A 6958-nucleotide genomic window follows, 5' to 3' on the forward strand; every position below is an offset into this window, starting at 1 on the left:
TTTTTGAACTACAACTCCCATGAGCCCAATCCAGTGGCCATGCTGGCTGGGGCTGATGGGAGTTGTAGTTCAAAAAAGTAACTTTTCCAAGCTCTGCCAGAAAGATGTCAGAAAGAGTCGGGATGAGGGGGCAAGGCAAGTGGAAAAGTTCGTCCCTTGATTGTCCAGCATAGTCTCACCCCCTACAGGTAAGTATATATAAAAGAGCCTAAATTTGTCATAATTTTCTATAGGGTTAAATGGAAATGGAAATGGACTGCCTTCAAGTCGATCCCGACTTATGGCTACCCTATGAACAGGGTTTTTATGGTAAGCAGTATTCAGAGGGGGTTAGGGGTTCTTAAACTTTGCCGTGCAGCAGGCCACAATTCCAGTTTGTATGTCCTTTGTTAGCCACTACATTTGCTTATGTTGTAAGCACCACATGAAGGCCCATTTGGTTTAAATCACATGCCACCCAAACAACTATCTTCTCTCATACTGACTCTCCAGGACAGAAATCACCAACCTCTTTGTACCAGAGAGCACATTTCAAATTCTGAGGGAGTTCTGGGGGCAGCAGTCACAAAATGCCTGCCACGGGGGCATGGCATAACATAAAAATAGAGAATAATTAAAGTGAAACTTTCCCCATTAATTGTATTTTCATACTAGAAAAGGCTTTACCTATTGAATTTCTGCCTACCATACAGCTGGTAAAGGCACAAAACCCCTGTTTATCCCCAATGCCAACCCTAAATCAAAGGCTAGACTGCTATCCTATACCCACTTACCAGGAAGTAAGCCTCATGAAACATAAAGAGACTTACTTCTGAACAGACATGCTACCATTGTACTGAAATTTAACTATACAGTGATTTTTAATGAGTCTGTGGTATTTAGCTCTTGAAAAGTAGAAGATATGCCTAAGCCTCTTTGAAAAGTTTTTACATCTGCCTTTTGTATGGGGGTTCTTTAACATTCACCCATACTTATTGTGTAGTCGTATTTGCAGGAAATAATTTCTAGGCACTACCTGATCTCAGGCATCCTAGTTGTTAGCGAAAAAGGAAGGGAAAACTATGGAGATTCCAAGGACTAGAAAAAAAAAAGAAACCAGGAAAAGTACACTAATAAGGAGTGCAAAACAACAGCTCTTTAGGACCAGAGGGCAAGACAACAGCTCTTTAGGACCCTAAAGATTCCTATTGGCTGGTGTCATAACTCTGACTTCACTCATTAGCTAATAACATTGATAGGCAGGAGCAGCCAGGCTGGCTCATTTCACAGAAATCGCTTTCTGAAGGGTACCTGCACATTTTGCTCCATAACGTTCTTTCTAGGAGGGCTACAGATTTACTTTCTTTTCTAAAATGAAAGCTCAGATTCTGGGCTACCTGCTGGAGGCTCCACTGAAGGCCTTTGCGGGTGCCTTGGCACCTACAGGCAGTGAGTTGGCGACCCCTGTTCTAAGTGTTTCTTGGTGATAGGAAACAAAGCAGCATATTTTCCAGGCAAAGAGACATCTCTGGCCTCGGTGCCCTACTATTTAGGCCAGTGATGGGGAACCTGTAGCCTTCCCAACATTCAACTCCCATGAGTGCCAGCCAGCTTGGCCAGTGTTCAGGGATGAGAGTTCAACAGCACTGGGAGGGCCGCAAGCCCCCCCTTCCTGATTAAGGCACTAGGTAAACTATTATCAACCAGTGCCCTTCATACATTTTTCAGTCTAATTGTAAAGCAAATGGGATGCTCTCATGAGCAGAACTCACCCCCCTCCCTACATTAGTTTATTTTTGTATTTAATTAAGTCTTCTATGATTGTCCGAGTAACCATCAGGCTTGTTAAGTTTGATTACACTTTCCCTCCATTATTATTATAGTCAAGCTTCTTCAGCTTTTAATCAGTTGCTGAATAAAGCCACTCATTTTTGATTACCCTATTAAATAACTCACTGAGCAATCTAATACCTTGTTGGCTCGTTACTTCAAGGGCAGAATGGGGGGGAGCTTTCTTTTTCTTTTACAAGTTCCCCCTCTCCTCTCATTGACATCAATAGGATGAAATTACTGGGCTGAAATAACTCTGAGCCCATTTTGTGGGGGTGCTCAGGGACACAGGGACTGTAGGATCCCATGGATCCTCTGTCTCTCCTGACATACTCCCAGACACTCTGTTTGTGGCCCCACCCTGCTGGCAACACAAAAACAATGGCAGAACTTTCCATTGCTGCATTTGGGAGGCAGCAGAGATTCCTGTATGCACAGACCACCCTTTCTACAGGCAGAAAGGTAGGTCCACAGCATCCTAAGGCTACTCAGCTGCCCTCCTAGGGAGCATAAGTTTGGTCCCTCACCATATTGACCCAATCAAATTTGATTTCTGAATTTAACATCACATTTCCTGATAGCCACAAGATTCTTCTGAAACATTTTTCTGCTCAAGCCTACCCCTACCAACAGAAATCCACTTTCAAGTCTGAATTTGCACAAAGCAGATGCCCATGTGTCCCATTCCAATCTCCTAGATCAGCGTTTCCCAACTAGTGGGCCACCAGATGTTGTTGGACCACAACTGCCATCAGCCTCAGCCAGCATTGCCAATGGTCAGGAAAGATGGGAATTGTGGTCCAACAACATCTGGTGGCCCACTAGTTGGGAAACGCTGTCCTAGATCAACGAAGAATAGCCTCCCAATTATTCCATGTGTATGCTGGGAATGTAGCTCAACTCTTTGAAGACTACTCGGTGCCTCTTGTCTTGGAACAAATCCCCTGGGAAGTTCTCTTTGCAACTCCCATTAAAAAGCATGGGAGCTGCCAAGAGTGCTGTTCCAAATATGTTGTGTCTGTTAACAGTCCACAGTAAGCCTTGAATAAATGAGTGTGAGTTCATGGCATATTCTTTTTTGGGGGAGGGGCCTGATTTGATTAATCATTGCATTTCTTTAGTCTATGAACTGTAGCTTGCCTACAGCAGTAGGGATAGGGCAGGCTAGAATTTTTTTAGATTGTAAGCTCATTTGGGCAAGGGCCTATCTATTTTTGCCTACATAACTCTATTAGGGAATGTTGTACACTCATGATATAGTATAAAATTAGTATTAACAAGCAAACTGCCTGATGCAAGTCTGGCATTGGCAGCAGGCACTCTTAGGCAGTGGCCAGGGGCACAGGAACCCAGCGGCACCCACCTGCACTTGTCCCAGAGAGGCTGCAGGCCTACCTGGCAGCAGCAGTGGGTAACAGCCATTTCAGTTTCCTAGTTATTCTCCTCACAATGCCTGTGATTTAGTATTGCTCCAGGCATTGTGGGAAAGAAAAAGGGCCACCTGACATTGCCAGGTAAACCCATTAATGAGGGGACCATTATAACGTAGGAGGGGCCCACCAATGATGTGGCAAGGGGTTCCATTCAAGCCTAGTGCCAGCCCTGCCCTGAAGAAGGAGGGTGTCATAGATCTAGAAACCAAGAGAGAAAGAAGTATACTCAGGTCTCTACTGTAAACATCTTATTCATATTTCCATAAATAGGTTGCAATAAATACCTTTAACCCAAATTACTTGTGTATTTCTTATTTATTAAAAATGTAGCTCACGTTATCATATACACAGTTTAAAGTGGATCTCAGCATTTATACCTCATATGATCACAAGCTGAACAGCAGTGAGATGAAGCTGCAAAAAAAGGCTACTGAATTTTAGGTAGTAGTTATGGAACCATATTTTCTAAGTCAGGAAATTTATAACAAGAAGAAGAAGAAGAGAACAACAACAACAACAACGTATTCCACACTTCCTCCGAAAGGAGCCCAGGATGGCAAATAATAGTTCCATTTCATTCTACACTGGGCAGTCCTCATCTGGAGTACTTTGTTCAGTTCTGGGCATTGCATTTTAAGAAGGATTTAGACAAATCTATCAGCGGATGGCAATGAAAAAGTTCAGGGATATGGAAAACAGATCCTATGGGGGGGGAGGCATGGACTTGATATTTATTTATTTATTTATTTTATTTTATTAAATTTCTATACCGCCCCATAGCCGAAGCTCTCTGGGCGGTGTACAAACTAAAACTTCCATCTACAATTAAAACACATATTTAAACAATTTTAAAACTACATCCAAATTTCAAAATTGTAAACATTTTAAGACAGACAAAAACACATATTAAAATACTAAATACTAAAATACTAAAATGCTAAAATGCCTGGGAGAAGAGGAAAGTTTTAACCTGGCGCCGAAAGGATAGTAATGTTGGCGCCAGGCGTGCCTCGTCAGGAAGATCATTCCATAATTCGGGGGCCACCACTGAGAAGGCCCTCTTTCTTGTTGTCATCCTCCGAGCCTCCCTCTGAGGAGGCACCTGGAGGAGGGCCTTCGATGTTGAGCGCAGTGTACGGGTAGGTTCATATCGGGAGAGGCGTTCCATCAGGTAGTGTGGTCCCAAGCCGTGTAAGGTTTTATAGGTTAAAACCAGCACTTTGAATCGAGCCCGGAAACATATAGGCAGCCAATGCAAGCGGGCCAGAATCGGTGTTATATGTTTGGACCGCCTTGTCCATGTCAATAGTCTGGCCGCTGCATTTTGCACAAGCTGCAATTTCCGAACCGTCTTCAAAGGCAGTCCCATGTAGAGCGCATTGCAGTAATCTAATTTGGAGGTTACCAGAGCATGGACAACTGCAGCGAGATTTTCCCTGTCCAGATAGGGGCGCAGCTGGGCCACCAACCGAAGTTGGTAGAAAGCATTCTGGGCCACTGAGGCTACCTGAGCCTCAAGTGACAGGGATGAATCAAGAACAACTCCCAGGCTGCGAACCTGCTCCTTCAGGGGGAGTGCGACCCCATCCAGAACAGGTTGAACATCCACCATCCGGTCAGAAGAACCTCCTACTAGCAGCATCTCAGTCTTGTCTGGATTAAGCCTCAGTTTATTAGCTCTCATCCAGTCCATTGTCGCAGCCAGGCAACAGTTCAGCACATTGACAGCCTCACCTGAAGAAGATGAAAAGGAGAAATAGAGCTGCGTGTCATCAGCATACTGATGGCAACGCACTCCAAAGCTCCTGATGACCATACCCAACGGCTTCATGTAGATGTTAAAAAGCATGGGGGACAGAACTGACCCCTGTGGCACTCCATACTGGAGAACCCAGGGTGCTGAACAGTGTTCCCCAAGCACTACCTTCTGGAGGCGACCCGCCAAGTAGGAGCAGAACCACCGCCAAGCAGTGCCTCCTACTCCCAGATCAGCGAGTCTCCCCAGAAGGATACCATGGTCGATGGTATCAAAAGCCGCTTAGAGATCAAGGAGAATCAGCAGAGTCACACTCCCCCTGTCTTTCTCCCGACAAAGCATTCTTTAAATAGCATTCTTTAAATACCCAAAGAGTAGTCACATAGACTAGATCCAACACAGAGGATGGGGCTAGTTCCAATGGACTAAAGTTACAGGAGGGTACATTTTGATTGAACATTTGGAGAAATTGTGATGGTAAGAGGAGTTTGACCATGAAACCAAATGCCTAGAGACAGTGGTGGCTCTGATGTCAGCAGGTCAGTGAATCCACTTCAGATTTTAGTCCGAACTGTGAAGGAGCTAAAAGTATCTTGGGCAGCTCATTGAATGTTCAGACTACAACCCAGAGTGGATTCACTGCCCCACTGACATCGGGCCATCAGTTTCTACTCTCTAGGAGTGGTGGGCTCTCCCTCGCTAGGGATCTTCAAACAGAGGTTATACAGGGAATGCTGTGGCTCTGATTTCTTGCATCAAGCAGGGAGTTGAACTAGATATCCTACAAGACTCTTTCCAACTCTATGATTCTATGAACATAAGAAGATGCCTTATGCTAACCCTGATGTCTGTGTTCTATCTCCAGTATGCTTCTGAATACCATTCAGCAGGATTTTCTTAGGTACCGATTCTGAATCAGGCCATCTAACTCAGTGCTGTCTACTCTGACTGCCCGTGGTTTCCAAAGGAATCTAGTAGCAACCTTTCCCAATCCTCTCTCTCTGTGTGTGTGTGTATCTGGAGGGGACAGAAATCGAACCTGAGACTTTATGTAAAGCAAATTAACTTCAATACCAAACCAAATCACTAAACAGGATTTAATTGGGGGGAAATGAATCACACAGCTTAAAAAACTGAGAAGAATGTACAACTATGAAGGCAGGCATATTATATTAAAGGCATAACTAGGAAGACCTACTGAACAAGGGTCGCTTCCATACAATCAGGTTTGAGCATTTATCCTGATTTGTTTGCACAAAGTTTCTGGGGAGGTTATATGATATCTGCTATTTGCAGGGGGGGGGGCAGAATCCATTATGATTTCATGTCAATTTCCTTACTGCAAAATGTCCAGGGTTTGGGATGGGGGTGGAAAGCTGGTTTGTTGCACAAGAATACCAATTCCACTTTGGTTGTACAACCTGAATTTGTGGATATGTGATGAATCCCAGCTGCAAGATAATCTGTAAACACCTAGAAGGGTTTTGTAAGACTTTCTGGTTGAACACTATTATGACCAGCAGTAGTGTAGTGGTAAATCAGAAGTGCAGGATTCCTTCATGATAGTCACACCATGCCTCGTCACAGCCATACTTTAAAGATTATACAATAAAATGAGCTTTCAGTCTCTTACTTTGTTTAGAGTTTTCTGTTGAGCAATTAATACAGGATGAGGGTATGCCTTTTTGAGGTTCAGCAAGAAGAAGAAAATGATAGCTTCCGGAAGACTCTTCTCAGTGGCTGACATGCTCCCTTTTCATGCAGGTTGGCTTGTAGGACACTGGAGATAAAGAAACCCCAAAAAGTAAGGGGTCTACATCCCCCCCAATCTCAGACAACTATACCCCTGATGACCAAGGAACCACTGGAAGCTACTGTTTGAAAAGCCCACTCTGACAAGTCACCAGTCTAACATCTTGGAAAGATGGAACACTGAGAGGGCTTTATCCACTAATCTTAG

This window comes from Rhineura floridana, chromosome 6 (assembly GCF_030035675.1).
Source record: "Rhineura floridana isolate rRhiFlo1 chromosome 6, rRhiFlo1.hap2, whole genome shotgun sequence".
NCBI classification, from domain to species: Eukaryota; Metazoa; Chordata; class Lepidosauria; order Squamata; family Rhineuridae; genus Rhineura; species Rhineura floridana.